Consider the following 24,248-nt stretch of genomic DNA (forward strand, 5'->3'; position numbering starts at 1 on the left):
GGGAGGAATGTACGTCACTGAGTTCGCGATGTACGTTGGGTTTATGAGTTATAGGGCCGATTTGGGTAAGAATCTCGGAGGTCCTGACTCTCTTGGATTTAGCTCTCCACGCTTTCTGAAGCGTATCAAGCCTTCCTAGGGTGAGGCTTCCAAAAGGATTTTGTCTCACTTGGGATTCCGAAGTTTCTCCCTCTTGTTTCTCTTCTCAGTCAAGGGCCACTCCTTTCTGAGTCAAAGTCGTAAGCGGTTCCGTAATTTCGCGAGGAGTTCCGAATGAACTTACGACGGTAGATCAGCGAGACCTAGAATTTGGCGAATTCCATAAGCGTCTTCAGTGCTGACAAATTCTCAACGGTTTTGATCTTTGGAAGGGTCTTCAAGAATTCCCACATCACTAATAGTGTGTCTTAGGAATTTGACTCTTCAATTCTAAAACTCGTATTTCGAGAACTTTACGTAAAGTTTCTCTGATCGTAATGTTTCCATCGTTTGTTGTAGATGCTCTTTATGATTTCCTTCTTACTACGAGAGTAGATAAGTAAGTCATTTACAAGGACAATGACGAACCGATCCTAGTAAGAATGGTGTACTCTATTCACTAAGTTCATGAATACCACGGGCATATTGGTCCTATCCAAGGGGTATCACTACGGACTCGTAGTGTCCGTATCGAGTTTGGAAGATTGTCCTCATAACATCCTTCACTAACACTCGCAACTGGTGATATTCGGATCTTGGGCAGTCTCCGTCCTGAAGTTCATATTAGAAGTCATATATGGTTCATCAATCGCAGCCTCGAGTATAAGAGTCGTATATAATTAAGATTGAAAAGGTAGTCGAATAATTGATTCTTCTTTAAGCTCACATTCCAACGAGAAAAAGAAGTTAAAGTGGAATCATCCATTCTAAACCTGTAGGACCTTGATTATATACCACCCCTATGTATACATTCTTCAGCGATAGATCAGCCGTATGGATCTTTGGATTGAACTTGACGTACTGTACGAGTGGTACTTCGGGGAGGTTTGCTGAGTTTTCTTCGGAAAGGATAAGAAACATGAGGTACTCCATGCATGAGTACTTCGGTGTTCTGGAATGATAGCTTCGCTAGAAAGACGTTTTCGGAGAAGGAGATGTGCGCACGAAACTGGTTTTGTGCTGATCGGATTATCTCAAGTGGTATGATAATGTCGGACTCACTTAGAAGTAAAAGACATTAGATTTGAACATAAGGGCATTACAGACAAAATACAACGATGCAACTTTTATCAGGGTTACAGTACTTTAGAGTAATTACAGGAATACTGTTGCAAGCAAAGTATACTACAAAATGCAAGTATACGCAGCATGAGGGTCCCTTAACTGACGGGATCTCACAAAAGATAAGACTCGATTTGCACTAGTTTTAAACATGTTTTAAAATCATGCAAAATACTGACGATCGGAAGTGAACCTATACTATAGTAGGGTCCTTCGTCGCCTCTTTCCATTCTGAGGTCAAACTCCTCCGGATTCACCGTCGTTCTTCTCTGTTGGGCAGTCCCTCTTAAAGTGTCCCATTACGCCACATAGATGGCATATCCGAGAGGTTTGGACATTGGTGGTTGAAGTAATGTGTTGGATCTGGGTCCTGCAGCAGCTGGTAGTATGTCCATTCTTGTTGCACTTAAAGCAGTGTAACGGATGACAACTACCCAGATGATGAAAGCTACACTCATAGCATTTCGGTAGGTTTCCAGCATATTGCCTGACTGGTGTAGGGACAATTGGGATACCAGAAGGAATGGTAGTAGGAGGTACAGATGTCGTACATGTGAAGTTCGGTACCGGTGGTTGTTTCTTGTTCGCCCCTTGAAGCGATTTGTCCTTAGATTTAGCCAAAAACTTCCGTTTGTTACTCTTGGTCTTGGAACTCGGGGTGTCGTGGTAATTTGTTGCTCGTTGAGGTACTTGATTGTTACCTGGATTGGAATTATTGTTAAAAATCCCGCTAACATTCGCGTTCTTAGCGTTAAGGTGGGTCAGAACAGCTGTCACGGCAGCCGAGACTGCAGCTTGAAAGGTAGCTGCATCAATCTGAAGAGTTGGTGTTTGGTTGATGGGTTGATCATTTTTCTTCGGCGACATGATTCTGTTACACGGAAAGAAAATGAATTTGTGAGCGAGTATGGTTGGACCTAGACGTAGTTTGATCGTTCATGCAAAGAATAGAAGTATGTTCTCGTGGGTTTGACCTACATCCCTATGATGCAGTCCTAGTAAAGAGTGGAAGTAAGTTCGTACAATGGTCTTAAGACGTTTTTCATTCAAGCCGAGGTATCGTTGGTTGGTGAATAACATGATCCAACCACTGAAAGAGACTCGGAAATGTCTCCGGAGTTAAATTTATGATGAGAGTATTTGAACAAAAGCGTGACATGGAAGTTAGCCGACCATCAATATCATCGATGTTTAAGATGTAATAAGTTTAGGAAAATTTAACCTTGAAAAAGGTCTTACATCATATCCTGAGTAGCAAAGTTTTGGCCGCATAAAGGCCTAACTAAAAGTACCTACAGTACAAGGCAGTTCCATATAAAATGCCACATAGGACATAGACAGGAACACGGTTCTTTAAAACAAGAAGGAAAGTAAAGTATCTCCTACTGGTGACGATCATCCCTCTGGTGAACTCTTAGCTCAGCCAGTTGACGTTCCATATCAAGCAGGTGTCTTTCGTACACCCTCTAGCGTACCCGGATTTCCATGACTTTGGCTTGTGATTCAGCCAGTGCTTGAAGCAGGGTTTCATTGTCTTTTTCAGATCTCTCGCGAGCATCTTCCAGGCGAATGGTACGAAGGGTATGCATTCTCGCGTTGGTGACAACTTTTGTGATCTGATGTAGGGTTGTCCTGCCTTGAATCTCATTCTGGGCCACTCTGCGGACTAGGATTGGCAAGATTCTGTTTGCTGAGCCCCCATTGCTCAGGTCATAAAAGCTTCGGTCTCCATTAAATGGCATGGTTTGATCCTCTCCTTGGCTCCATGTTTCCAAGCATTCTACCCAAGGAGGCGTCGGGCCATGGAAAGCCGGACGAGGGTTAGGATTTGGAATGGGAGCTGCCTGGGGTAGGTTCTCAACCTCAGGTTCGGAGTTATCATCATCCGCGAGGTCTTCAGCATGGTGATCATTCAAAGGGATACGATGATCATTCTCTAGTTCTTCTCCAAACCATCCAGCAATGTCTTCGTTCAGAAGGTACGGGTTGTCGTGGGGATGGAGTCCAGCCATGTTACCTACGCGAGAATTTGGGGTAAGGAATTAATTTATTAGATGGACTATCTAGATCATTATTAGAAAATCTTCATTAGTTACATCACTATTTGTAAAGTGCATCCCAGTTATATGTAATCAACACAGGATAGGCCTTCGAATAAGTGACCTTAACTCCAAATTCACAAGGAATACGGGTAAAGCAAAAATTTCACAGATTCTAAGTTTATTACATCCTAGTTACATATAGCTTTAGTGTATCCACTTAGCAACTATCAACTTAGTAATGAAGATCCTTTTTAGTTCTCAAGTAAGTAATTATAGTAACACAAAACACCCCTATGGTATTTTAGATTTAGGTTCTGTTATAATGTTCTCATTGTAGTGGTGTTGGTAAGTTTTTAGACTTGTTGACACATCACAACCATTCTTGGGCATGTGCTATTCATTCCTCGGAACAACATAGTTGATCAGGCTATGCCACTCCCAAGACTAACCATACATCCCCGAGCTTACCTATGATATTCAACGATCGTAATACTTTTGTTCTTGTCGTTGTGACACCGATTTTAGTATGAATGCAGACATGTATACTTACTTAAATATTTTATTATTTAAAATTATAAACTCTTAGTCAGAGTATTTTCTAATCCCATTGTATTTATAGTTAGTATATCTTTTATGGGTTGATATATTTAATTCACTATAAACAATGCTCTGATACCAATCTGCCACACCCCAAAACCGAGAATGGTGGAAACGTTTTGGGGCGGAGGACGTCATGTAATGTATCACAACAATGTAAAGTAGTAAACAAGCAACAACATCATCCATTGCATTAATAGTATAATTTTAATTACAAGTGTGTTCTTTCATAATATACAACAATAAAATGAATAATCAGAAAATAAGACGAGTCTGGACTGCTCCGTATTCACAAAACCTGGTCGTCGTACCTATCTATTTGTGACCTGAGAATACAATTTATTTTGAAAGCGAGTATCAGCCAAAAAGCTGGTGAATTCATAAGTATTAATGTGTCTTTGATTTGTAAAACTTGAAATGAAAGACTTGACATTGTTCTGAAAGAAAGTTCGTATAAGTGTGGAAATGTTTATAAGTAATTGAAAGCGTTTGATAAACCCTAGAAATCCCTATGATTCCTATTAGTATAGATGAAATCTTCTACCAAGACCTAACTGTTTTGAAAGTAACCTTCTACCAAGACCCGACTGTTTTGAAAGTAGCCTTCTACCAAGACCCGACTGTTTTGAAAGTAGCCTTCTACCAAGACCTGACTGTTTTGAAAGTAGCCTTCTACCAAGACCCGACTGTTTTGAAAGTAGCCTTCTACCAAGACCCGACTGTTTGACTATTATTATTAATATAAGAATTTGTATCCTTTGGTACTAGGATACTCAAATATAATTCACCTCATTGGTTATGTGAATGAGTCACAAGATAAAGGTAATAATATAACTAACTTAAGTATTATCCTTTTATACTAGGATAACTAACAGTGCTAACTAAGGACATCCGTAGATGTACATTTACCTCTATAGCTAACAGCTGGATGTAGGAATAGTTAGTCCCTTAAAGTATACCTATAATGGTATCAACCGTAGACATCCGTAGATGTGCATTTACCTATGTAGCTAGCAAGGTTTTAGGAATGGTTAGTCCCGCAAAGTATCCTTTGGTACTAGGATATTAAGTCCAATCTATCTCATCGATTATGTGAATGTATCACAAACTAAAGATAAGAAAGAGAATTATATAACAATATCTACACATATAATATGTAATAGTAACTCATCATATAGTATCTACATAAAAGTATCCATGTAAAAGTATTCATGTAAACGTACTCATGTAAACGTATCTATGTAAACGTACTCATGTAAGCGTATCTACGTAAACGTACTCATGTAAGCGTATCTATGTAAAGACTCATGAATGAACTGACTCTTGTGTGATTCCTTGTACTTGGAATGGTAAGTAGTATCTCCTAACTATACCTATAATAGTTATTAATGGTGTACATGTATAAGCGAAAGTATGCCTTTGCTACCCAAAGGTACTGAACTGACTGGAGGAACTTTTATGTCTATATATGTAAACATGATATATATATATATATAACTAATATTTAGATGACATTCGGACGAGCAGTCGATGCCCTAAGGCCACATCCCAATGAGGAAAAGGAAATAAAGCGAGCTAACCATCCTAAGTCCTTTACACATTATTTATATAACTATACATACCAGGGCATGCATTTGACAATATAAAATCATAAAAGAAGTTTTGTAAAACCCTTGAAAGATTAATACTAAGAAACGATGACTTGATGTCAGTTTATAAAACGTTTTGAAAGTATTTGTTTGATTAAACAGTCTAAGTATATAAGGAAACCTTTGTTTGAAACACAATTGTAAAACGGTTTGAAATGAAACATACAGCGTTTAATAAACAGTTTAATAAAGAGTTTTGAACATATAAAAACGTTTAAGATAAACCTTTGAAGAAATATGTTTAGTAAAACAGTTACCGTATAGTAAATCCATTTGCATGTTAGTTATAAATCACATGTGATTGATATAATAACTAGCATGATTTAACTTGTATCCCCCCCATAAAGCATTTATAATCATTTAAAACATTTAAAAGGTTAATTCAAGGGGTATGAACTCACCTGTAGTTGGTGGTTTGGATGAACTGAAGATGTAGGATTGCTAGGTGTCAAGTGAAGACTTGAACACACTCTATGATCCTAGTTAACATATAATATCACATATATGTATCCAATTAGTCTTTAAACAACTAATAAATAAATTTAAGACACTCTAGGACATGCTAGACACCTTATACAAGTGTTATAAGACCCAAGGATTGCATCTAAGTGTTGTAGGGAAAGGCTAGTGTGCTTGGGGTTCAAGGAAAACTCCATTAGGGAGTTTATGGTTTTGTGGTCACTAACAAATGAGTTTACGGCCGTAAACCCTTGATTTTACGGCCGTAAGCGCATACACTTTTGACCATTTGTTGGTTTGAAGCCTTACAAGTTCCTAGAAGCTTTTCTACTTGAAGTAGGTGTCTATGGAAGGAACTAGGGCACCATTTCACTCCTAATTGGAGTTTACGGTTCCTAAACCATTTTCCTTTGAGTTTACTACCATAAACTCATAAGGTTTATGGTATTTTGGGGGTTTTCAAGTCCTTAGCTCATCAAGGAATGGATCCATGTTAGTTACTAAGGCATAGGAAGGGACTAGGCACACTTTGGCACCTTTACTTGGTGTTTACGGTTCAAGAACTTCTTTAACCGTGAACACCTTGTTCTTGGTGTTCTTAGGACTTTTTCTTGATGCAAAGGTGTATAAAAATCTTTATAAGACTCTAGGATAGAGGTACTTAGTATATTGAAGCTTGAAATGAGCTAAAAGTCCAAGAACACTAGTGTGTGTTCTTGGTGTTCTTGGTGTAAATGGAAGAATCAGCCTTTTGGAATGATTTCACGGTTATAAGTGTGTTAAAACACTAGAATAAAGCATATAATCACTTAAGAAGGCTAGAAACACTTACTAGATTGAAGATCTTGAAAAACTTTTGGATGATACTTGAGAGAGAAATGGGTTTGGATCTTGAGATTTTGGAAAAAGTGTAAATAATGACAAATTCTCATATATATACTCCCAAATTTAGGGTTTTTGGTTGTAAATATTTTATTCAGGCAGTAAACTCTAATTTCTTAGAGTTTTAGAATAACAGTGTTGCACAATAACCCCAGTGCATCTTCTCTCCTGACATCTCTTAAAGTGTAAATCCTGAAATACTCAAACTTATTCTAAAAAGTCTGAAAATTAACAGCAACTGTTCTGACTTCTATTGACTTGTTATGTTTGTATAGAATAGAAATTTCAGGTTGTCACACCTTCCACAAATTTTACAGCCCAGGCGACAACCAGGAAAGTAGGTGCGTTCATATCTGGGACCATATACTCCCATGGAAATCCCTTTGCATACCTATCAATCTTAGTCAACTCGTCAGGGACGACTCGTAGGGAATATTCCATCTTACCAGCGAAAGTGTCAGTGTACTCACCATATGACATGTTCCCCTTATTTAAATCCAGGAATTGGTTCTCCAGTTCCAGCATGCTCTCATCCGAACAAAACTTCCTATTAAAGTGTTTTTATAATTTGTCACATGACTGTTGTAGTGGCTTGTTTGGAGTCAACATATTTTCCACTGTATTCCACCAACGAAGTGTTGTACCCTTGAACTGCCTTACATCATAGGTGGTTTGTAGCTTTCTGTACAACCGCATGTGATAAATTCTAGCTCCATCTCTGATATTCAATCCACGATTTGTAACGTCCGTAGATCCGGGCTAGTCAAGTTAGAGGCAATAAGTGTCGAAAACGACTTTTCGACAAAATATTATTTAGAATAAATAATTTTAACCAAGTTTTAGTATATGTCACAAGGTTTCCGTACATATATAGAACGTCGAAATCCGAGTTATAACGAAGAAGTTATGACTCGTCGAAGTTTCGCGACGGAACCGGCACGATACCGGGAAGCGTAAATAGTGAATTTACGATAGAGCGAGATTTAGCCTTAGCGCTCTAAACGAAAGTAGTAGAATATGTTAAAATAAGAACATCGATAAAAAGAACGCCCAAAACTGACTTCGTATGAAGAAGTTATGATTTTTCGAAGTTTCGGATTACCAGTGTACAGCTCGAAATTAGAATATTAGATCGAGTGATTTTTAGCCAGCATGACCTAAACAAGAATCGAATATCTCGTTAAGAGTAGCGTAACGAGAAAAAGATGGGTGAAAACAGACGTCGGATGAAGAAGTTATGAGGATTTAACGGACCAAATCCTATCCCGCCCTGTTAATAATATAAAATTTAAAATCGAATCAAAATTAGCCGACGGAGTCTAAACGAAACTTGTAGAGTACGTTCCCACCTTCGCGTGGATATAAAGAACATTAAAAGTGGAGCTCGTACGCGAAAGTTACGAATTTTTAAAATTTATGATCGAATTTGCAAAGGCTGATAAGGACTTGATGACGTGGCGCGTTATGGGCCGTCCATCGCTGATCAGTTAACGCTTCGGATTCGGACACGCCTCGCTTCGCTACGCCCAGCGTCTGAGGTCAAGTACGCGCAACGTACTCCGGTTCTTATCGATCCGACGAGTGCAAGCCACGTGCGAGACAGCTGGAGCTCCTATCCGAAGTTACGCCCCGCGTAGCCAAGGATTACGCCCAGCGTAGTCCGAAGCCTCGCAGGGTATAAAAGGGGGCGAGGGTCTCCGCATTTTTCACACCATTTCTCATTCTCTCTCTAAGGGTTTTGACCCTCTCCTAAGCCTAGGTGATCCCCTATCACCCTAAGGAAGCCCCGAGGCTCCCGGAGTCCCGAGAAAAAGGGTCTTTCGGTTTCGGAAACGCTGCTCCGAGCAAAGCCCGGTTTTCTTTAAAATCCGCTGTAAGTGAGCTACGCTTACGCAATTTATAATATAGCTTCCAAATAATTATAGTAATGTTATTAGGTCCTTAAAATAGTTATTTGGGCTATTAGTATGAGTTATATTGAGTGTTATTTAACGCTTATATAATAATAATAATAATAGTCAGACTATTAATTTGTCGCGGTTATCGTTAGACTAAACCCTAGTGGTATTGATACTAGGTTTTATCGAAGGAAATTGTTTTGAGAGTATCAAAGCGCTGTCCGAGTGCTGAGTCACCACCTTTCAGGTGAGTGCATGGTCCCCTTCAACTTACACATAGATATGAAGTATTTACTACATGCTATGTGTGCATATTGTCTGTTTACTTGTTGTCTATGCTCGGTGAAAGATTTTATACATGTTTTAAATGATTTAAACTATATATGTATTTTATATCTACGAGAATGTTGGGGTAAAACATGGGTAGATATAATAGATGAAATATGAGTTGGACGATCAGTTGAGAGGTGATATAGACCATGAGGTATGGGTGAGAGGTCTACGATGTGAGAAGCCTTTTTCCAAAACGATGGCCCCGTCATTTAGCAGAGTATGGATGACAACCACGGACTATTCTAGACAGTCCAGTGGAACATTAGCAGGCTTGCAACCTGTAAGTGTTGTGAACGATGTGTTCACTAGGTGTACTCTAAACCTTGGTGATCATACAGACTTGATGCCTAGACCCTAGTGATCATGCTGACGTGGTGCCAAAACCATGGCGACTATGCAGACTTAGTGCTTGTTGTATAAATTCTGGTGACTATGCAGACCTAATGCCTAAACCCCGGTGACGATGGACTTCGTGCCGATTCCTTAGGATGATCCTTAGGAACGTATGAACGAGGAATGGTTGATTCTTAGGGTAGATCCTTAAGAATAAAGAAGATAATGGGGATGGGTAATTGGGTTGATTGTTTGTTGTTTGAACATAATAATTATATTATTGTGGGTTGAAAACCCTATGTACTCACTAGGTTTCCCAACCTGACCCACTCAATTTATTTATATCACAGGTGTTGATACGAAGTCTCATTACACTGAGAGATTTAAAGAGATGTAGATCACTAGTGTAAATAAATGTAAGTTTTGTTTATCCTTATGTTTCTGTATTAACGATGACATCCCAAATGTTTTAAAATGAATAAAATACGTTTCTTCGAAAATGTTTTAATAACATATTTATCGTGTTTTTCTGGGAACAAATTCCGCAACATTTTTATTAAAAGTACTCTGATTTTTATAAAGCATAAACAAAATCGGTCTTTTCTGGCCGTGAAAATGGGGATGTCACATGATTCCTATTGGATCCTCTTTCTCGTTAAATAACGATGACTTACAAGTAGTGAAGTCCTTATACTTGCAGTGGCCTCTTGGCTCATCATTCCTTCGGATCTTTGAGTCTTTTGGAGGAGGGAGTGGTCCTTGGTGACTTCTCGTGTCATCATTTTCTATCTGGACCATCATCAAACAAGAGGGAACCGATCCATTGTTTACTTGTTCCATAACTACCAACTCGTTGATCACCAACGCTCCTCCTCTAGCATTAGTTAGCTCCTAAGCCAAGAGCTCCCTAAACTCACGTCATTGTTGTTTGAGCATTTCTTGCATCATCGCTCGATCTTCATTCATTGAGATTTGAGCAGTAGCTGCTCCATCATTCTGAGGTGTCGGACCTCCTTCGTTGTTGATGACTCTTCCGCTCCTAGTGATTGTCATGACGTCTATAGTCATAGAGGGGAATGTTTTAATACGGTGATATATATATATATATATATATATATATATATATATATATATATATATATATATATATATATATATATATATATATAGACACACACACACACAAATACATTTAGCCCATAATTAGAAGTTAAGTTATTTTCATATAATATGTTAGTGCTAGAGTGTAAAGAAACTAAGGTATCTATCATAAAGTAATCTATCACACACCTCACCGATCATACTTAGCTTCTAAGTTTAAGTCTAGAATTACCTAAATTCCTAGTTTGCTTAAAGTAATGCTTTGATACCAACTCTGACTACCCTCATTTTTCAGAACCGATTACAACATTTTTTTACGCTTTATAAAATGAGATGCAGAAATTCCCAGTTAAACTAAACATTTTTTTAGATAACAAAAGTTATTTCAATTTATTAAACACCTCGAGGATGTCATCGTTCATATCCAAACATACATTATTGCGTAAATATTAAAGGTCCTCAAACTACTTATTATGTACACATCTTTTTATTCCTCTCGACATCCTAACTAGACTTCGACACCCTTACATCTGCTACCTGTGATACATAAAATGAGTGGGTCATGTTTGAAAAAACATGGTGAGATATGTAGGGTTTTACAATCCATATTAATTTAATGATAATAAATAATATCACTCCTGCAGAACAACATAATCAGATAATATAAGTGTATATAAAATCTGACCTAAGACCAACTACCCATCCCAACCGATCCTCACATATTCTAAATCACAATTATTTGGAGGAATCACCTAACCTAATAAATCGTTCGAGCAGCTGTTTGACTACACTTCTAGGGGAATCCTTGGCCAGTATAGGTCATATAAAGGTAACCATTGTTCAGAGATTTGATAAATATAGTATCCCATTTATCTAATTCAATGGGTTATAAGTCCATGCTAGCAACGTAATTCACTAGACTCCTTAGTATAGTCAAATGTTGTCATCTACTCTGGTCAATGACCCAGACATACTTGCTAGTTGTCTGATCTAGATCCACCATTTATGGTCATCCAAGAAATAGGAAGAATGCGACACTCAGCTATCTGATCTCACACTCTACCCCGTAATGAGACCTATCTAATGTCCATCTTATTGGGAACTATACACCTTTTTCAAGTCCTGTTATAACTAATTCAGACTTATGCTAAAGGCAATCTGTGTCCAATACACTTCCTAATCGAATAGTGCAATCATATTTATACATGTTGCACATAGCATAGATAGTACATGTAACATTTTGATGGGTTTTGGCCATAAGAACTTTCCTATGTGCGTATGCAAAACCCTAATGCTCGGATCTAGGCTTTCTAATTAAACATGCTTTGAATCCAAGACTTCTAATGGCTAATTAGGTTAAATAACAACATTGAAACAGATCTAGAACCATACATTTGAGTTCCTTGTTGATCTTGAGGTCTTGGAGCTTCTAGAGTCACAAATGTCACTCCTCTAATGGCTTACAAACACCAATGGAAAGGAAGATGATTTAGGAGAGAGGAGATGGAAGGAAATCGGCCAGGGTTCTCTTACTTTAGGAGAGGTGCCGATTTCCCTTGCCCATGGGATCTATTTATATTTGTAGACTCCTTAAGGGTTACAACCTAAACCCTAATTGGATAATCTTCTCTTAAGGCTATCCAAATCCTTTCCATAGATAAGCCTTGAACGAATTAGCTATCCTTTTAGCTTCTAGAATTCGTCCCTAGTATATCTATAAGGATTTTCAGTCTAAAGCTTAACTATCAAACAATTGACAGTTTATACCCCTTTATTTAATTAATCTCTTTAACTCACCAAATTAATTCTAATTAATTCTATGAATTATATTAATCAAATAACAATATATTATTCATTATATTATTCCCATAATATATTAATAATATTTACTCTCTCTTATTAAATCATCCTATCAAGTTGCTATGGTGAAGGCAACCCAAAAGGATCATGCACAACCGGGTCAAATACTTGCCTAATATAGTTGCAGCCTTAGACACTATTCCTAAATGTTGCTTATAATTAATAGTTTTAAATTAATATTATGTTTTAGATAGTAACTACGTACTCACCTGACAAAGTGTATAATGATTGGTGAATCGGGCAGAGGTTCGCCTTACAACTTTTCCAAAAGAACTAGATGTATATAGCACGAAGTCTTAGTCTAGTTTCATGATTGTTATCCTATGGGTTTAGACTCCTCAATAATCTCAATGAATATTGAGAGTTCTATCAAATAAGGACCAGTCAGGCAGGAAAGTCAGGAGGTATATAGCCTTTCTGAAATCCAACAACCAAGCCGACATGACCCTTCCATACATTTCTCCAGTAAGTAAATCAATCACTATAATAACATGGAATTACTAATAAACCTTGTTTATAGATTCATAACTATGACTATAAATATAAATATAAATTACACTGATAGAAGGATGAGTGTAATTTAGCATATAGAGATTATCCTGACTAAAAGTGTTGGAGAATGTAAATGCTCTACAAATTATGAGTGATAGTTAGGTTATTTTATTCCCTTTATTGTATTGTTTGGTTTCTCTCTCCTTATAAATAGAGAGATGGTCATGTATTTGTAATTAAAGAGTGCACAATGTAGTTTCCAATGAGAGAGAGTGTGGTGGGATCTCTCCCACCAAGCGAGAGTTATCTCTCCCAACCCATGTTCTTCATGCAATATTTTATTTCTCTCTTTCTAGTAAAAGCATGAAATTACTCATCTCTTTTATGTTCTTCATATTTATGATCGTTAAATCTTAAGATGTTCTTATTCCTCACAAACAGATCGTCAAAATGGGTTACAACAATTGGTATTAGAGTACCTTGAAGGTTCAAGCGACTATTTCAAGGGAACGACTCCCGATCGGTGTTTATCTTGAAGATTTTTTTGATTTTTGCAAGAATTTTCAACTTTAAAACCAGATGTACTTATGATGAGTTTTTCTATTTTTAAGTGTTGATTCAAGTTTTCAAGAATAAAAAAATTGTTGATGCTTGTTCATTTTTCTGCTGGAAAATCCGGGTTTGCAAAGTTCTTTTGATGCTGTTGAAGAAGAAGAAGAAAAAGAGAAGAAGATTTTTGTGGTCTAAAAATATTTGAAGAATTTGCTCTAGACATTTTATTTATGTTTTGGAAATAAGACACAAAATCTTGGTTTTATTGAAGAAAGTGGAGAAGAATTTTTGAAGATTTTATTCCAGCAAGTTTTTCGTGAGTTCATCTTAAAAAGTATGAATCTCTTGATAATCGTTAAATTGTTGTTGGTGAATCTTTAGTGTAGAGTGTTTGGACGTATTAAAGGTGTTTCCAAAATGCCTTTGTCCTTGTTACTCTTTTTGAAAAGAGTACTCCAACTTTATTTTCCCTCCTAAAGCAAAACCATGTGACTTTGACCCATCCTATCACCTTTTGTCCCTTTAATTTCCTTGCACACTCCACCTTTTGCCTTTGACCCATGCCTTGTCCTCTCAACTTTTTACCTTCCCAACACTCCACCTCATGTCCATATGCCTTTAGGAAAGATTCCCCTTAATAAACATGAAAACCTAGCCTCTGTGGGTTAACAAAAACATGCAAAATAGCCTTTTTTTGTCATCAGGATGCCCCTCCTCGGGTCCCATACCGAAGACCAAAATCTCTCTAAAAAAAGGGCTGTTGAGCAGCCTCTGCGGTTCACCGCAGACCCTTTTACCCACAGATGTCTTCCTTCGCATACTATAGACCTGGCCCTTTCTCATTCTTTGCCTCATCCTTCAAACCCTTGCACCGTAGACTTCCTCCTACTATAGACTACCATTCTTGTCTCTTCTCCTACCGAATAGCCAACCCTCGCACCGTAGACCCATACTGAAGCCTAAGCGCACACCTTTCCTATCCAACCTCACCCGGAGACTTCACTCTTCGATACTAACCCAACCCTCTTATACCACATACCTTTTCTCTTTAGTACAGGTCCTCGGTACCTACTCCTCCTTACCCTTCCACTACAGACTCTCTCATACCGCACACCACCCTCTTCAGTTCCACTCCTCGGTTGTAACCCTTATCCACCCCTTCCTCCTCAGCCTTCCTCCTCCCTCTCATAGTAGCCCCCCTCCCTTTTTTCCTTCATTCTTTTTGCCTTATTTTTTTTAATTAACACCATTTTTTTGCCATTTTTTTGCTGAACCGAACAAATACATTAGCCTTTTTTTATTAAAACCAATTTATTTCTTTATTTTATTTTAAAACCAATTATTTTTTAATACTCATTTTTGCTAAAACCCAACCAATGATAGTCACATTGGGTTACATCATATTGATTATATTGGAAGAATTTATTATTCTTTCCATGACGATTACTCCATACCGCAGTCGGACATCAAATTTTTCTTCGCGAGGATTGTACTGCAGTTGCGTCTGATCAACAAAATTGTTTCGCAACCTTTGCTTTACAGAATTTTTATGACTTCTCGCTTTTGATCTTTGGTTGACGAACCATGTATATTGAGCATGTGGACTTTATTTATTGAAGACCACTTCAGGATCTCCGACACTGCAGTTTGGGTACATTGGTATTCATCACCACAATAGAGATTTTTCATGCAGAGTAATTATTTGTTACTTTGGTATTTGTTCGAGCAGTTTTTCAGCGACAAAATCAACTAGCTACGTATGACCGAGGAGTATTTATTTTACTCTCATTCTCGTGTGTTATCGAGACCCTTCATACATCTAGGGAGAGCATGCAAAGCTCTTGGTATCTGACACTCTCTATCCAAATGATTTGTTGATTTTTGATATCTGGTTATTGGTTATCAAAAATGGGGAGAGAATATTATGTTATCATCCTGATATGATTTTATGATTGTTTGAGTTTGGATTTTGAAGACTTCTGAAGCCAATGATATATTTAGTTATGCAATGTGGCACTAATTTTTTGTCATCTTTTGATTAAATTTTTAGCTTCATTAGATGTTTACCAGATCCATATTATTTATTATTCATACTCTACCACATGATGTTTCATATTTTTAGCAGGTTATTCTTTTGAAGAATTTTGGGTGTATTATGATTCGAGAACAAGAGATGTTTCATAATTTTTGAAGCCGAAGTGTGACTTGATTACGGGACATACAATTCAAAAGTTATTGGTACACTTTTTGAAGTTTATCAGCTTGGTTCACTGATTGCATTTGTGGCTTGAAATCTCACTCTTTAGCACCGGAGAATCTTATGCCTCGGTACTTAGAATACTTTGACGACAAAGACTTCATCACCCAATTTCAGACGTCACAAACACTTCAGAGTTTTAGAGACATTTCATCATTTGGTTCTCATTATGTTTCATTTTATTACCATACTATCTAGTCGGTTACTATCTATTTTATCCTTTTATCACTTCATTTGTATCCCTCGTTATTTGCAAGCATTTAGGGAGAAAATGTTGGAGCATGTAAATGCTCTACAAATTATGAGTGATAGTTAGGTTACTTTATTCCCTTATTGTATTGTTTGGTTTCTCTCTCCTTATAAATAGAGAGATGGTCATGTATTTGTAAGTAAAAAGTGCACAATGTAGTTTCTAGTGAGAGAGAGTGTGGTGGTATCTCTCCCACCAAGGGAGAGTTATCTCTCCCAACCCATGTGCTTCATGTAATATTTTATTTCTCTCTTCTAGTAAAATCATGGAATTACTCATCTCTTTCATGTTCTTCATATTTATGTTCGTTAAATCTCAAGATGTTATTATTCCGTACAAACTGATATCCAGTCTGGTCATTGGGTTGAGTTTGATAACGAATACTGCTACATCATGACGAATGACAGGAACACTTGCGTGATCAAATCTATATTGAAGGTACAATGTATCCATTGGATATCTCTTTGATCATTGGCAAGTTGGTTATAGCATTGCGAACTTGCTCACCTCAACTTCAGATACATCAACAACCTACTAACCAAAGAGTTAGTCCGTGGACTACCAATCTTGAAGTACAACAATGATACATTATGTACAGCCTGTGAGATGTGTTGAACAAACAAAGGGTAGCCATCCGTTGATAGTTGATTCTTCAATCGTTGAACCTTTAGAGCTACTTCACATTGATCTCTGCTATCCATCAACCATAGTCGATCTTCACCACAAGAAATATATTATGGTCATTGTTGATGACTTTATTCGCTTCACTTGGGTCTTCTTTTTGAGAATCAAATCAGGCACACCGCAGATCATGATCAACTTCATCAAGGAAATAGAGCTCCAGATCAAACTACCAGTCAAACGGATAAGGAGTGATAATGGCATTGAATTCACAAATCAACTCTTGAATAGCTTCTCAGTTTCCAAGGGCATCAGCCATAACTTCTCGGCACCTTACACACCAGAACAAAACGGAGTAGTTGAGAGAAGGAATGGAACATTGGTCAAAGCAACTAGATCGATGTTAAATTTTGCCAATTTACCTCTCTACTTTTGGGCAGAAGCAGTGGCAATTGCATGCTTTGTTCAAAATCGAAGCATCATTTTCAAATGCCTCAATAAGACTCCCTATGAAGGTCTCAACAATCTAAAATTCAATGTTCAATTCTTTCACATTTTTGGTTGTAGATGCTTTGTGATCAATAACAAGGATCATCTTAATAAGTTTGCACCGAAGTCAGATGCATTTTTCTGGGCTACTCAACTAACAAAGTCGCATAAAAGGTTCTCATACATTCTACAAGACTAATAGTCGAAAGCTTTGATGTTAAATTTGATGACTATTATCTCCGTAACACTGCTCCTGCAACATAAACAAAATTCATATTCGAAAGTGATATCCAAACCTCGTCGGGTCCGTTAAACATAGTTGAAGTAAACTATGATGACCTCTTCAATCCTGCAGACACAACTCAACTTTCAGAAATTTTGGTGTATCTGGTAGCCCAACAGCAACATGCAGACGTATATGGACCAATCCTGTCTGAAGGAACATCATTCAATACTTCCACCTCATCGGTTGAGGGGGAAAGATTAGTTCCTTTGGAAGTCACAACCATCGAGGATCCAGTATTCGAAGACCATGATCTAACACCTACCCACAGACCAACCATTCAATCGAATGTATTTGAAGACTCTGAGGATGAAGAAGTTGAAAACATTGATACAAGAACGGATCCAAGGATTATTAATCACTCGTCAATCCAAGGGGAACCAACGTCATGGCTCAGGGGGAACCAACATCATCGGTTCAGGGGGAACTCACATCTACAACCCAGGGGGAACTTCCATTACCTACCACAGAGACCATTCGTACCGCAGAGCCCATTCCAACAGTCCAAGAATCATATGTGGGCTGTTCATACATCGAGGGGGAACTACCTTCAACAAGCAGACCTGAAGAGTCCTCCGACATAGTGGATATTCATTCAACCACATCCGCAGGCCATCAGAAATCTTGTTTACACATTTTGACGAAAGATCACCCACCGGGTCAAATTATCGGCAAACCGTCTTCAGGTATTCAAACTCGTTCGTCTACCGATTTAAATAACCAATATCATTTTGTAACATTCATGTCATCCGTCGAGCCCAAAACAACAAAAGAAGCACTTATGGAGCCTAATTGGATCATTGCAATACAAGAGGAACTTGATGAGTTTAAACAAAATAAAGTTTAGAAATTGATACCGAAGGCAAGAGGTCACAATATTTTCGGTACTAGATGGATTTACAAAAACAAGTTAGATGAATCAGGTTTGGTGGTACGAAACAAAGCGTGTTTAGTTGCAAAGGTGTATAGTCAACTCGAGGTTGTTGACTACGATGAAACATATGCACCAGTTGCCATGATGGAAGCCATACATATTTTCTTAGCGTATGCAGCTCATAAAAAATCAAGGTCCACCAAATGGTTGTAAAAAGTGATTTCATAAATGGCGAAATGAAAGAGGAATTCTATATGTAACAGCCTCCAGCATTTGAAAGCTCGGAATTTACAAACCATTGCTACGAGCTGGAGAAAGCAGTCTACGGTTTAAAGTTGGGACCCAGAGCATGGTATGAGACTCTTTCAGAGTTTCTAGTCTCTTCAGTGTACAAAAGAGGTGTGATTGATCCCATTTTATTTAGATGAGCAAATGACAATCACTTGATGCTTGTTCAAATATATGTGGATGATATAATCTTCGGTTCAATAGATCAAGGAATGGTAGATGAATTTGAAAAGCTCGTGACTAACAAGTTCCAAATGAGCATGAATAGACATATTAACTTCTTTCTAGGTCTCCAGGTTAAACAAGTCCCTCAAGGGATTTTCATTCATCAAGAGAAATACACCACTGAACTGTTAAAGAAGTTTTCAATGGATAATTGCTCCTCGGCAAAGGTCCATATGGTCTTTGGGTACAAAATCTCAGCTGATCCTACCGAAGAGTCAGCTGATCACAAAATTTATCAGGGAATGATTGGTCCATTGATGTACCTCGCTGCTAGTCGACCGGATATTGTGTTTGCTACGGGTTTATGTGCTCGGTACCAGGCTAATCCCAAAGTATCTCACTTGACCGTAGTCAAGCAGATCTTCAGATATCTAAAAGGGAGCAAATCCATGGGTATTTGGTACCCTACGGGTAACGATTTCAGTCTTCAAGCTTTTACAGATGCTAATCATGTTGGATGCAAAAACGATCGAAAAAGCACTTTAGGTGGATGTCAGTTTTTGGGTGGAAGATTAGTTAGCTGGTCTTCAAGAAAACAAAATTGTGCTTACTTGTCTACCGAAGAGGCAGAATATGTGGCCGCAGCCAGTTGTTGCTCCCAAGTCCTTCTGATGAAGACACAAATTTTGGACTACAGATATAGGATGTTACGGGTGCCCATCTATTGTGATTAAGAGAATGCAATAGCGATTTCTCATAATCCTATTCATCACTCCAAGATGAAACACATAGAGCTACGGTACCACTTCATCAAAGACCACATGCTCAAAGGTAAAACTTATTTTTGTGCCAAATCATGATGAAATAGTTGATGTTTTCACTAAAGCACTCGACTCCACAAAACTAAATGGATTTTTGGAAATATTAAGGATGATGGACCCTAACCCACAGTTCTTCTTGAAAGGTGTAGGGTCTGAAAGGTGTTGCGTCTTGGGCTCGCTATTTAGTCCATTTAGTCTCCGGATTGGGCATGTCTATCTATGAGTTATATCTAGGGTTTTGTATTTATAGGTGCTTGCATGCATCCTAGTAGGTAAGAGATTGGAAGTCAATTACGCAAAAACATTTTTGATCTTTATCGCTTGTAACCTTAACAGCCTCTACAACGAAAGTTCTTTATCGAGCTCTGCTGAGGCTTGAATCTATTAAATCATTCGACATATTTTGATTCATTCTTGTGTTTTATATTACTGTTTATCGTTTTTGTGATTAACCTGTTAGAAGATCTAAACGATCAAAGAGTTTCTTAACTCATCAATTGGTATCAGAGCAGGAGACTGTGTAATTCATACACATCTCTTCTGTGAAAGAAGTGATTAGGGTTTATTCCGCATTTACTGATATTTATTGAGACGTCACTCCATAATTGACGTATCTCAGTATTTATTCATCTTGCCCTAATATTAAGTATTACAAGTCTAATCTTACAACAGGTTAAACGATCAAGCATGGACGATTCTCAATCCAATCCTATCAACATCTCAAATAGTATAGGATCTACAACCAAGATTCCAATTCTCTACACTCAAGATTACGAGGTTTGGGCGCATCACTTTGAAGACTACATCATTGGATCTGAAGACAATGGGTATTTAATATGGGAAGCTATTGTGTCTGGACCATTTGCTCATTCAGGAACATCCAGAATTATTAAAACTCAAAAGGAGTATAATGATTTGTTAAAAGATGTTAAAGATGTTGCTCAGGACGAAAAGGAGAAGTTTCAATGCAACATCAAGGCATTGAGACTGATTCGATTCGCTCTTCAATCTGACACGTTTAGATTGGTAAGTTCCTGCAGTACTGCTAAAGAAATCTGGGATCGGCTGTGAGAGTTGTATTCTACAGATGAAGATTCGGAACACTCAATTCAGACCTTGCTTCTGTCTGAATTTGGAGATTTCAAGAAAAATCCTAATGAATCTGTTACACAAACGTTTGATCGCTTCAATCATCTTCTCAGCAAGATGATCAAACATGATATTGAAAGGAAGCTTATTGAACAGAAGGTCACTTTTATGAATGGCCTAAGATCCGAATGGAGACCTGTTGTGTCAACAGTTAAAGCACACGAGCAGTTCAAATTGTACTCGCTGGCGAAACTGGTGGGAATTCTGAAATCCCAAGAAAAGATTGTGTAGCAAGAGAAGAGTGTGGTCTCAAACTTGGGGTCTTTGGCCCTTTTGTCCAAAAGTAAGAATGCAGTAGAAGACGAAGATCTGAACCTGGGGGACTACGATCTAACTTCAGAAGATTATGCTATGATGGTGTCCAATCCCAAAAGGTTCATCAAGAAGAAGTTCCCTACCAATAAGAACCGAAATTGGTAGGGAAGCTACAGTTCTAAAAAGGTGAAGGAGGAGCCGAAGACTGAAGAACCAAAGAAAGAGGCGAAGGTGGAAGCTGATTCTGGTGTCAGCTGTTATTACTGTGGAGGAAAGAATCATTACGCCAAATATTGTGTTTTGAAGAAAATGACAGAGAAAGATGAGGAGAAAGATGAAGAGGCAATTCTTCTGAAAAAGATGGAGGAGATTAAAAGGAAGAAAGCTTTTATTAATCCCTCTATGAATGCTCTTATTGTGCAGGGTTCGGTAGAGGATGACGAGTTCGGTGGCGTACAGGTGTGGTCGACCGACTCAGAAGATGATGAGGTGAGAAAGCCTTCTCATGGAAAGGCTTATGTCGCAAAAGGTGGTGAAACCGATGGAAGATGTCTGATGGTGACCGATGTATCACAGATGAGGGGTTACAACACTGATGGTGGAAATGAAGAGGCCAAGGAGCGAGAGGACTTATGCTTTACAGCAAAACCTCTCAATGTGCAGATCAGTGAACTTGATGAACTGATCAAGAAGGTACAATTTGTTTTTGTTTCGTTTAAAATTCCACAAAAATCATATGAAAAGGAATTAAATAACTTGAATTCAAGACTTTCAAATCTAGATAGTTGTTTAACTCAAACACAGGTCACAAATTCTAATTTGACTGACCAAATAAACAGGGTGTCATCCAAGAGTAAGGAGCGAAGGATGTGGATTGAGCAGAAGGAGTCGGAGCTAATTAAGTCTAGAGATGAAAACATTTATTTGCAAAGAGACAATTTGAAATTGTTAAAACAAAGGAATGTTTTTTGTTTGATCGCTAAAATACTTTATGCTAACATTACCCAGCTGCATCTAAATTGTGAAATAGGGCAGAAGATACATCGCATGATTCTACCCTTCCTTGAGTTTAAGGAGGATGAAATCGATGCCGAAGCATACAACTGTGAATGTGTTGTATCTTCTGATGATGTTAATCCTATTTATATGTATGGTCTGGACAAAATAGAATCTTTTATAAAGTCCAAAGACCATAAGGACATGCTTAAAAATCTATTGGGTGAAAATGATAAGGTGAAACTCAGGACCGAAACCATACAAAAATTCGACTCATTGAGTACCAATTTAAGTTCAGAAAACAAAATTGATGTTGAAAACACATCTGAACTTAATGAGGACGATGATATGAGTGAAATTTCTGTAGAGGTTGAAGTCGACTGTTCTGAGTTTGTCAAGAGCGAACCTGAAAACCACAAAAACCTGATTTCTGAAAATTCTGTAGAATTCGCTCGTTTGTCCAAAACTAAGTCCCCAGCCCTTAAAGAAAAGGTCGTTGTGTTTCAGAAGGTTAGAACTACTCCCAATCAGGTGTATAAGGTCACAGGAGTAACCGAACATCAAACAGCCGAAATCACTGCTATAGTGAATGAAGATAATGCAGATGGTTGTGATGAGTTTTTCTGGTCAGCACCCATAGACAATGCAGACGAAACGGTTGGTATGTCGGAGCGAACATCCTGGAAGACCAAAGGTAGATATGTGCCCGAACCGCTGAATAAGCCTACCAACTTTGAAGTACCAAGTACAAGTGGCACAAAAGAAATTTATGTAGAATAAGTCACCTCCACAAGAGAAACCTCATCTATGAAGAGTGAACCGGTTGCCAAGAAGCTGAAACAAAAAGCTAATATTCACAGACAACCGAAACAGGTGAAAAATCAAAAGCAACAGAGAAACCTGAGATACAAGAAAAATCTCTCAGAGCGAAAGCAGTTTTGGCGCTCTCAAAACCCTCATTACTCTTACCATGATAAAGATTCTAAGTCAGAGAGCAAGACTTTAGGGCCACACGAAGAACAGAACCGAAAGGATAGGTTCGGTCCCTGATATAAGTATATTTAGTTATAAAATTCATGCATTATCTTAATACTTTATATTAATTTTATCTCAAATAATGAACTAAAGGTGCTTAATTAGTTTATAATTTCATTTTTCAGCAACAATTACATGCTCGGATGGAAAAGGAATCGGAATTGGTGATTGGACGCTTGGATCTTGGATTTTGAAGAAAGAAGGATGTTGTTGGACAGCTTGACCCCTCGTCAGTGTTTTGGTCATATCTCATGAACCATAACTCCGATTGATGAGATTCAAAGTGTTTTAAAAAGTAAACACAATTTCGGACGACTTCCATGTTTTGAGAAAGTGCTGATTCGAAACGTACTCGGCGAGTAGGGTCCACTACTCGGCGAGTTGTATCGAACTTTCGCGATTCTGGACGCGCTGACTTGCCGTACACGGGTTTTAAGTGATGTACTCGGCGAGTAGGTCACTGGACTCGCTGAGTAGCCTCTGTTTTGTGAAAATCTATATAAAGGGACTTTCAGAACGATACCCTAGCATGGAGAGAAACCCTAGGAGGCTGAGAAACGATTGGAAGTGCTGCTAGGTCGTGAGGAACTGAAGAATCAACCCTACATTCAATTGTGAAGAGAATCAAGACAATTTTGGTTTATTGTTAGTAACTTTTTGATTTGAATCATGTTTACATACTTTGATTTCGTTTCTGAGTTTATGTTTACTGCAATCATGAGCTAAAAACTTATTCTTCTGTTAGGGTAGACAATTTTGTGAACATGGATTGATTATTTGAGTAGGATTAATTTTAATGGGTAATTATGTTTTGTTAAGCTTGTTAAAGAACCTTATGTGTTGACAATAACTATTCTTCTGTTAATAAATCAGTAATTAAGTTGTATGAACATCTCTTAGTTATTAATTTCATATGATTTATTGTGACCACATAGTTGTATGTCTAGGAACAACGAACGTCAAACTAGAATTAACTAGAAGATAGGTAAGTTAATGTGTAAGCTTGTTGGATGAACATCAACAAGAGGTTAATTGAAGGGCCAATTTAGTTAACCACTACAAGTCTTACTTAACCCGAATCAATAATCTAGGAAACTCGTTAATTTAAACAACTGGCAATTGCTTGAGTTAATTTGTTTTCTAAGAATTAGGAATAGCGAACGTGAACCTAATTATCTTAGTCGGTAGCCAATGAAGAATTAATCCGATACATTGAAATCATCCATGGGAACAAATCAGTCAAACCTAAACAGAAGTCCTCTTTATTATTGAATTTAGTCGATTTTTATTTGCGTAGCTCTTAGTTT

The sequence above is a fragment of the Lactuca serriola genome, chromosome 4 (genome assembly GCF_051521515.1).
Source record: "Lactuca serriola cultivar US96UC23 chromosome 4, Lser_US96UC23_V15, whole genome shotgun sequence".
NCBI classification, from domain to species: Eukaryota; Viridiplantae; Streptophyta; class Magnoliopsida; order Asterales; family Asteraceae; genus Lactuca; species Lactuca serriola.